The 10,752-nt window shown below is 39.6% G+C and overlaps 1 pseudogene; it reads left to right on the top strand.

The window, feature by feature from the left end:
• The first annotated feature begins 2,490 nt into the window (after positions 1–2,490).
• LOC143882708 (NADPH-dependent codeinone reductase 1-2-like) lies at positions 2,491–10,562 on the top strand (annotated as a pseudogene).
• Positions 10,563–10,752: the final 190 nt, after the last annotated feature.

Here is a 10,752-nt window from a genome sequence, read left to right as displayed (position 1 = left end):
GATCAAACCTCTAGGGATGAGCTTCACATCCCTTCTACCATTTTATTACATTCATAGAGTCTCTCTCTACTATGATCTTGTCTAAGACCTCTCGATCAATCAACTTGATTCCTTGGTGCACAGCTCTAATATCTGCCTCATTGGAATGGGACCTTAAAATGCCCATACCTTGGAATGCCCATACCTCTTTGGAATGGGACCTTAAAATGCCCATACCTCGTTTAATGTTATCCGGTGGTTGAGGGGTGGGATGGCTCCGCCTTGGAGGTTTTTGGATCTTTTTGACAAAATGGAAGATATATTGGCGGAATCAGATATTGAGTTGATCCATGTTAGAAGGTCTGCAAACGAGAAGGCGGATGTGTTGGCTAGAAGAGGGGTGCTATGCAACTCGATGAATTGGTCTGATCAATTTCCTATTTGATGTCCTATTCATTGTGTAATTTGTTTCTTTTATAATATTTGCCATTTCAAAAATAAAATAAAATGCCCATACCTTATTTCGCTTGCTACATGCATTCTTTTCCCCGTGAGTTGAAGTTGCTTTGCAACAGTTAAGAGATTTAGTACCATTCTAAATTTTGAAATGTTCCCACACCATATTTGGGGCTCTTCTAAAGACTCTTGTAGGGTTAGAATCGTAAAAGAACGAGATTTTGAACCAAGATGAGAGGGACATTATCTAGAGGACCTGCCTATCTGCTCCAATCTTTAATGTTTTTAAAAGTCTAATGGTCGGCGAGAGATTTCAGATGCAAGGACCCGACCCCTCATTCTCGCAACAGTTTGAAGCTGGAGAGAGGTCGCTCGAGGACCCGCCTAGCTATTTCAATCTTTAATGTTTTCAAAAGTTTAAGTGTCAGCAAGAAATTTCCGACTTGATGACCTGACGGTTGGAATTTTGGGCAAGGAACTAAGTCCCGGGACCCAAGAAGGCCTACGCCCTACCGCCAGTCTGACTTGGTAAAAATGCTATTGTCTTTTTGCAGTTGGCATTCATGCATTGAGCAACCTCTGCCAAAGAGGGGCATCTGTATTCACCCCATTTTCCTAAGATTGGATTGACGGTAGGTCGCCAGGAGGATTGTTCCAATGAGGAATTCGGTCGATTTTCGTTCCTTAAACATATGACTAATAATTCTTTGTATAAGAAAAATATAGTGGAATTCTGTACTCCTTGGGCCCCAAAATTCACCCAGATCAAGCCAACCTCTCTCTCTCTCTCTCTCTCTCTCTCTCTCTCTCTCTCTTAAATTCAGTTAGATTTCTTCGAATCAATTAGAGGCTAGAAAGGGGGGGAGGGAGGGAATCCATTAAAATTAGGGTTCTAACAACTCTAAATTCCAAGGCCTTCCCCAAGATAATTAGGGTTAGTAATTGGGCTAAATCCTAGAATTTGATTTTTTTTTCTTTTCCTTCTATTCTTTAATTTCCTTGTTGAGATCATGTCAAAATCTTGAGAATTAAGGATGAAAATCCTCAACTCCCAAGATAGATCTAAGTAAAGAAACTAAAAGATAGTTGCTAAATTCAAAAGAACCCTTCTCTATCTCTTCTGTGTTCTCAAATCCATCATCTTAATTTTCTTAGTTCTCAGATTCTTTGATCATGGTTTAAGATTATGAAAATTGGAGTACCAATTTCCAATTTTCATAATCTTGGAGGAAGAAATAGAGAATCAAGAAAAGTTTTAAAATTATCTTAGTCATGTTTCTGTCTTTTATTTAGGTTATTTTAGATGGACGATTCTGTTTAATTGTGTATGTATAAGTTAGCATTTAAGAATTCTTTGTTTGGGGTTTGGACATCTATATAATGTGATGACATGAGGAATTGATTTGAATAAAATAAATTTTTGGAACATCATTTGTGAAGAGAGCCTTGGATCTTTCACGTGGTTTGAAGGAGCTTGGCTCCTTCATGTGTTACATTTGAGTTTTTCCTCCAAAACCGTGGATGAGTTTTCAAACCCCCATGAGATGATTTAGTCGCTCCTTGTGTGATCTTTATTTTGTGTTGTTGCTCATTCCTTGTGTGATCTAAAAAATGTGGTATGAATACGTGTTTCCATAATTGTCTTTCAATCACAACCATTAGCAATGAAACTTCAATCTCAATTAAGAGTACGTATCACTTCCATTCCATATACCAATGAAAATTGAGTAGCCCTCATTTCTGCAGGGTCATAAAGTTTAAGGAAGATTATAAGACCAATATCTCTATGGATATCTGCCATCGTTTTATTTTATGGGTAAGCTGAGGTTAAGCAAGACCCCTACTAGTGTATTAGTAATAAAAACAGATATTACAATCAAGAACACAAAGCACCACCCCCATTCCTTGATAACATAAGAACAGAAAAAGGAGGGGGATAAATGATCTCAGGCAATCCAAGTTCTTCAAACTGACCCTAGAGAGAGTAGCTAAGGAAAATAGGGAAAAAATGGGTTCCCTATGATCCAATATGTTGTGGATGTAGCTCAACACTCAATGGATGGCTCTTCCTCCCGTGGACCCTTGGAAAAATCTCTTCAAGAACCAAACCCCCCACCTGCCCCTACAAAGCTTGATCATATCCTGCCAGTAGAGGATGAGAAATCGAGCATGGAGCTAAGTTTTCAAGATGCAGAAGTACACGAATCTGAAAAGAAATGGGCCAACTGCCCGGTTGGATATTTCCTTGGCAAAAGACCCTATTTCCTGTCTCTAAAAGAGTCCCTCACTCGCAAATGAAAACTCACTGGATCTCTCCAAATGTTCACTCTTGAACATGGATTCATTCTCTTCAAGTTCTCTGATGCGGATGAATGCACTTGGGTTTTAGAAGATGCTGGCCAAAATTATGGAGGAAGACCCCCGATCCTTCAGAGATGGGATTCCGATTCCTCCCTGGAAAAGAAGCAACTCCCAGATATACCCATTTGGATCCCTCTTCCTGGTCTTCATCTTAAATTCTGGACTTAGCATTGTTTGAGTAGGATTGCAAGTTTGATAGGAAAACCGCTTTATATGGATACTCGTACAGCAGAACCATCCGGACTCAACTATGCAAGAATGTGCATCCAAATAAGTGCCGCAATCCCTTCCCGATTCCATCAAGCTCAAAACTTCTTTTGGAGAGATTATCCAACCAGGCATCTATGATTGGAAGCCTAAAGCATGTTCCACCTGCAAAGATTTCGACCATGGAACCAAAGAATGCATCCAACATCCCAGGAAATACCCACCCCAAATGAGAAAGGAATGGAGACCAGTTCAAAAAAAACGTTGCAATCTGTTGAAACACATCCAAATGAAGCAAATTCACTTTGGGGAATTCTTCAAATGGTACTTCAATCGATGCTATAGTGAATCAGGTTGAGTCCTCAGCAGAAGGAAATAGATTCTCGGCTCTAAAGGATTTTGAACCTGATCCAATCCATAATGGAGAGACCACTCCACAACCAAGGCAGATATTCTCTAGTAATTCTTTCGGTAATGCCATAACTCGACAGTGGAGAACCCACCCATGTCTTTGAGTGCTCCCCATGACAATGAAGCGTGGCAAGAGGTAAGTAGAAAGAATCATAAGAACTTGCGGAAGAGCCAAAGAGCTAGGAAATTCAGTCAGAGGATGATAGACGCTCTTGGTTCTTAGGTAAGCTAAGATTGTGGTGTCTTATATTGCCGAAGCCTAGCGATCATCTTCTGGTTTTTGTTATTTGTTTGGCGTTGGTGAACTTTCTTTTCATGTTTTTTATCTTATTGTTGTGTCTCCCGTATCCTCTGTGTGATAGGGTTTTGTTTTCACTCCTCATGTATATCCTTTTTTCCCCCTTAAATGAATTTGGTCGGGGTCTTGCCTAACCCCAGCTTACCCATCCAAAAAAAAAAAAACACTCATTGGATGAGTGCTGAGTTGCATAATTGGCTAGCTTGATGGGTGCATCTTGGGATCTTTAGGAACGTCTTAGTTAAGAAATGTGGGGGTATTTCTTCTTTGTAACCTTCTGCCTTGGTTCACCTTTGGTATCCTCATGTTCTGTTAATAATTCGTCTTCTAAGGCATTTTGACTTGAGATCTATTCACTTCTCTCTCCTTGGTTTACTCCTCAAGACCTGCTAGGGAAGGAGGGTGGTCTTCATCTGGCCTGTGAATTTCTGTGTTTCCAGTTTTTCTGCTTAGTTCAAGTTCAATTTTACCCCCAATGTCTTCTTCTGGGTTTTCTAATATTTTGGAATTGTTCCGAGTCCTTTTGATGTTCTTCTTGGCCCTTTTGCAGTGGCTGGTCAGTTTTGCTAGCCTTCTTTATATATTCATCTTTATTTTTGTGTCCTCTTGTGATTTTATTGGCCTATATTCCTGGTTGAGCTTTATTTCCGTGTCTTTGAGTTGGTATCGAGGCAGCACGCCTCTGTCGTATGGGTAAAGGCCTTGCAAACGCTACATGATGTTGGCTTCCAGTCATATTCGATTTTTTGTTCGATCATTTGCTGGGGTAGAAATGTCGATGAAATCCAGGAGTGGTGATCCAGCTTCTATTTCCACACATAGCTGAGCATAGTTCAACCTTGAGGTTTCTACAGTTTAAAGTCCATATAAAATGGTTTTCTAATTGAACTAGCTAGTGATTTTGCTTAGGCCAGTCGGGTTCCAAAAATTTAGATGCAGTCCAAATAGTCTTTACCCAGATTGGTATAGTTGATAGCCTTAGCCATCTTTGCTATAATGATCTCAACTTTTTATTTATGACTTCCATTACACCATCTGTCAGCATCTTAGACTTATGAAGACTTATGAAGACTTATGCCTTTTGATTCCATATTAATTAAAAAATGGGCAACCTCAAGTGAAACCCATTGTGTAATATCAGCACATGAGGTAACACATGCCAAAAAACATTGTTCTTGAAGAACTTAGCCTCCATGGCTGACGAACTGCATGTGCACAACAGGGAGTCTACCCATTTTGTAAAGTAATTGATAGTCACTGTTTTGTATTCATGTCGCGAGATATACGAATGGAGAGAGAGAGAGAGAGAGAGAGAGAGAGAGAGAGAGAGAGAGAGAGAGAGAGAGAGAGAGAGAGAGAGAGAGAGAGATTAGGTGGGTGGGTGCAACTTTCAATGGAGTTGCCATTCCGGAATGTTGCAGGGGAATTGTGTTTCATCGAAAATTGAGATCACAATCACGCGGTAAAGTGGAGGGCTAATGAGCTCCACTTTTATGCAACGGGAAAAAGTTAAAGGCCGAATGTTTAAGACCTGCATGTGGGTGAGTACGTATCCAAAGTCCAAACACCTTTAAATATCTTACCTTTTCTTTTTATCATTCTCTCTCCTTACTTTACATTTTAATGATAACCCTAACCAGCTGCTTTGGGAAGAAGAAGAAAATAAAGATTTAAGAGAGCTTAAAATCTCTGCCTTTTCCGATTCTCACTGCTTTATTTGTTGTTTTATTAGGGTACTAGCAGGCATTGATGCGATTAATAAGAAAAGAAAGCTAGATGTTTTTTTGCTTTACGAAGCTGAACTGCTTTTTCTTTCTTAACATTGCGGCTGTTGGGCTCTGTAACTGCTTTAATTCATCTTTTTTCCTTTTTAAGGGAAGGCCAAAAAGAAGGGTATCATGCCAATATCTGTTTACGTGGTGAGTATAGAGATCTTCATTTGGCCACGTATCTAGGCCTCAAATGCTTGGTCATTGGGATTGTTCATCGTGTGGGCCACTCAAAAGTTTGTCCTTCACCGATAAAAATAATAATAATAAAAGATTGTCCGTTTTGATGCCAGGAAGATTTTGATTTGGATTTCTCACATTTGCAGCCCTTTTTGCATTGTAATTTCGATCGGATCAAATTCTTAGATTTCTAATTCAGCAGCTGACAGTGAAAAAAATCAGATTTCTAAATTTTATGTGGAAATAAGAAATTGGAAATCCACATATCAGATCTGGCAGTTTCCTTCACCCCCCCTCTTTGCTCCTCAACCTCTCCCCTCCACTAGGAAGTACCCCCTTCCCCCCCCTCTCTCTCTCTCTCTCTCTCTCTCTCTCTACATGAGCTGCCGGATCTATTTATTTTGTATTCAAAACTCAATTCCAAATCCAAATATAAAATGGGAGTTATCCAAACGGGCCCTTAAGATTTCATCCTGGGCCCGCTTTGGATTGCAGAATTTTTCTGGAAAAATAGTGAAAGGAAAAAACATTTCTAAAATTCCTTACTTTTTTGCCTCACAAAAAAAGATAGCTTGACCCAACCCTAATCAATTTTTACTTAATATTAGGGCTGGCAATTTCACCCGAAAAAGCGGGGATCCGCCCCGCCCCGCCCCGTTTGGGGAGGGGATTCCCCGATTTGAAAGGGGAAGGGGAAGGGGAAGGGGATTATAAAAATTCCCCGGTGCGGGGAGGGGAAGGGGAAGGGGATGGAGTTGTCCCCGCCCCACCCCGACCCGCCCCGCTAATCAATGTCATTTTTTTGTAAATTTTTAAGTGTTTTTTTTAAGGAAAACTACTAGAAACTCTGTGGATCGGCTACAAGATTCCCCCAAACATAAACTTAGCTTGTCTTTTCCTTTTAATTAGCTTCTGAGAGCATTTTGGGAACTATAATAACCTTTTCACAGATGTTGAAATAATAAAGACAAGCTGAGAGCCTGAGACGCTGAGTGTATGCAATTATCAAAAAATCGTAGTGCCAACAAAATTTTAGGGTTGGATTGCAGGTTTTAATTTTCAACAAGAAAAATTTAGCTACTAGAAATTTGTTTCATGTCAGCACTAGACTGAATTGCAGTTAAAGAAAGTCATTTGTTGATTTTGTTCTCTTCTCCATTCTCATTTCTCATGCTCATCTGGGGGTTAACATGCTATACAGAATGAAGTAATGAACATTATTTTGCGTGTGTGAGCGCCCACTTATGGACTTTTAAAGTTCATTGTGACTACTGAAATAGTTACTTTTTGCACATTGGCTATCTGTTAATGAAGGTAATCTTGGTGCTCATTTCCTATTTATCATTCCATAATTTATGCAGAAAATTGCTGAAAGATGAGGTCCTGTTGTTATTTATGTTTGTTGTCTCATCCATGCATTTCTGATTTTGTCCATCTGTTTGTTGATCACATGAATAGAATCATAGCATTCATCACAATATTATCTGTAATGGACGTAGAAGAAAGAAGCTCTGTTTGCTGGTTTGATTGGGTTCCAAAGAGGAGGCGGGGCGGGGATTTTGTCCCCGAAGGATGCGGGGAGGGGAAGGGGAAGGGGATTAGATATTCCCCGCGGGGAGGGGAGGGGGATTCCCCACCATCCCCGCAGAGGGGAAGGGGAAGGGGAGGGGGAAAATTCCCCGCAGAGGGGAAGGGGAAGGGGACCCCAACATCCGGCCCCGACCCGCCCCGTTGCCACCCCTACTTAATATACCTCTAAATTACTCATAATCATAGCATTTTTTCTCAAAATCATGAAAAGCAAATTTTTTCCCAAGAAAATATTTTCAAGCAGAAATATTTTTCTTTCAATCAAAACCGGGCCTATGTGTTGATATTTCCAGGTCTTGTTGAGGAGCCACAACGACATCTCATGTGTAAGAATGGGATCTGCTTCACTCCCTTTTCAGCCATTCTATCCTCTCTTTCGCCTAATTGACCGGTCGGAGCAAAAACCTTCTTTCCATGGGGGATGCATCACTCTTATAAAGGCATCCCTTCATATCATTATTTAAGATTCCATATTGAAGAAAATGGAGAAATTACAAAGGAATTTTCAATGAGAAGGTAATGAGGAAGGTAAGAAGCTGAGGCACTGGTTAGATTGAGACAGAGTATTGTTGAAAATTGAGATATCTCTATTCTATCAATGTATGATTAAACATAATATGCAACTAACGACAAACAAGGTGCAGGAAATACAAACACACAAAGCAAGAACACAAGATTTAAGTGGTTCAGCAATGTGCGTACATCACAATTTCAATTTGAGTTACAAAAATCTCATTTTTTTCGTCTCGAACAACAGACATAGAAGAAAAAAATCACCTCTGTAATCCTAATATGTGACTTATATATTATGGCTACTACATTAAGAAAGGGAAATGATATCTGCGCCAAAGTGTTTTGATAAACATGCGCTCCACTTGTCTGTCGTGTAGTATTTAAAGGGATGTCAGAGGATATTACAGTTCTCAAAATGCTCTTACAGGCCTTTAAATACTACACGACAAACAAGTGGAGTGCATTTTATCAAAACACTTGGTGCTGAAATCATTTCCCTTAAGAAATTATCAAAATACCTTTACAGTGAAAACCAAAAAAATTAAAATTTCCTTCCATGGCGCTGCTCCACACCCATATCAAGCTGACCGCCCAGCTAACTGTGCCAATGGAATAATGAATCACTACCAGAATACAAGGCATTTGCACTAGTATGTTTGTCAAAGAAAGAAGGGAGTTTGAGAGTAGGAAATTCGGTTATAAGAAACATGACCCTTTTAGAGAAAGGAATTTGGCATTTCAAAAAACAACTATAAACAACAATGGTGTGCTTTATAGAAAAGTTATCAAATGCAAGTATAGGAAAGCAAGGGATATGTGGGATGTAGGTAGGTTGGGCAGGAGTCAACAGGGTTTGGAAATCTATTTTATCTATTTTTAACCGTTTTACCCAAGGGATTAGATTTATGACAGGAGAAGTAACATGAGTGGGGTTTTGGAGCAAAAGATGCTTAGATATTTTCTCTTTACCCCAAAACTTTTCGACATTTTAGGATTGCTAAGGATAAAAGTGTGAGTCTCAGAATATTTTGAAGCGTGGGGAAAGTGGTTTGGGGGTAGAGTTGTGTAGGAATCTATCGTACCCTGAATTTGCCAATTATACAAATCTTCTTTGTTGATTGGAGGTTTATTGCATCCTAAAATATTAACCAAATCAGTGGATATAGACCCGTTAATTTAGTGGCATCTTATCTGTCAAATGATTTTTCAGATTCTTGAGCAACCCCATAGCTACATCTTTCCTTGTTAGAGAATTTGGAGATCCTTTAGTCATCCTAGCTAGACTTCAAGCTTTCTTCTGGACGAAAATTTTAGCAAAACCAGGCTAAAAGATTGACATTTCCATTTGGCCGAACAAATGCTATGTTTGCAAATCGGATGAAGCATCTATCTTATATTTTCATTCATTGCAAAGCGACCTCTGTTAATTGGAAACAGGTCCTCGGAGTCGCCATTGTTGAAAGCCGTGGGAGGGGTCGGATTGAGAGCTGACACAGGCTCTTCATCACAACCAAACTCTGGTGCAGCAATTCGCACCCCAGATTGGGTCCTCCCTCCTATTCATGAATCACTAGGTAATAGTACTAAACTCGGCCGAGGGGACTCGCAGATAAATTGTCAGGCATGAAAAGAGTAGAACCCACTAGAAGACTCAAACACACAACCACCAATGAATGTAATTACTGCAGCCTGCATCTTTTATTCCTTAAAATGTAAGATATACTACTATATCTATATAAAATCTCTACATTAATAGGAAAATGTCCTTGAGTTCTTTTATTGGGACAGCAATCACTCGTTCGACTTAACTTGACTCAACCAACTTTCAAGTTGAGTCGAGTTTCCAAAATTTTGAACCATAATTCGAATGTTTCCCCATCCTCATCTTCTTTGAGATTTATTAGTATAAATTTCTTTGTCGTTTTTTTTTACAGAAAAGAAGGTGACTTCTTTGCTGGCCGCATGTCAGATGACTAAAACGATGCATAAACACATAGAAGTCTGTTTTTATGATTAGTAGAACTGTCCATGCAAGAGTTTTTTGCCTTCTTAGCCATTCTAAATGCACAAAAGTGTAATTTTCAAAAGGATATATAGATGCCATCCAAGTGTGGGAGTACTATATTTCAGAAGAGAATGAACGACCAGATGTTTTGTCATATTTTATAATCTGATTGCCAAGAAAATTGCATTTTTGGTCTTTTTGCAGGAAGCTAAAGTTGGTTTATGTGGATTTGGAGTTGATTCATTTCCCTGTAAGATTGAAGGGATACTGGACATGACTTGAAAGAAGAATGACATGCTCCCCCATGATATGAAATTCACCTGGGAAGCCATGGAAGCGATACATAAGCTTGGACTCGCAAAGTCCATAGGAGCTAGCAACTTCACCTACAAGAAGCTTACAGAATACCTTGTGCCCATGCCAAGATCCCTCTCAATCAAGTTGCCTGGTTTCTCACAATGTATGACACCGAGATTCAATGCGGATATTTCACAAGAGATCAACTTTCTTTCACTCTCTTTCTTAGTACTACTAGTTAAGAAAGGGTCTTTAAAAGTGGTTTGCTTGAACAGATTGCTTTGAGAAGGGGATTCCAGCAGGGGTGACTCTGACTCCCAAGAGCTACAACAAGGGTAGATTGAAGCAAAACTTGGAGATATTTGACGGGCAGCTGACTGAGGAGTTGGAGAAGATTAGCCAGATTCCACAGAGGAGGATACCAACTGGACCAGAGATTGGGTTTCCAGATGGTATGTTCAAGTCTGCTGAAGAATTTTGGGATGGAGAGATGTGATAACTCCACGTTTTTTGAATGGTGATATGTTATTACTTCACTAAGATTCTATAGTTGTTATCATGGGCAAAAATCAAATAAACAGCATTGTTTAGGATATCCAAGTCCAAGTCTTTCTAGTGGTATATTTTTACATGCGGGTTTAGTTCCACATCTTGTAGCTTTGTGTATGGTCTAGTTCATGCATGAG

Source organism: Tasmannia lanceolata, unplaced genomic scaffold (assembly GCF_043159265.1).
Source record: "Tasmannia lanceolata isolate RefF3 unplaced genomic scaffold, GAP_Taslan_0.1 ptg000008l, whole genome shotgun sequence".
Taxonomy (NCBI): domain Eukaryota; kingdom Viridiplantae; phylum Streptophyta; class Magnoliopsida; order Canellales; family Winteraceae; genus Tasmannia; species Tasmannia lanceolata.
The sequence above is the reverse complement of the archived record's forward strand: the minus strand, read 5'-3'. Positions and strand labels throughout refer to the sequence as shown.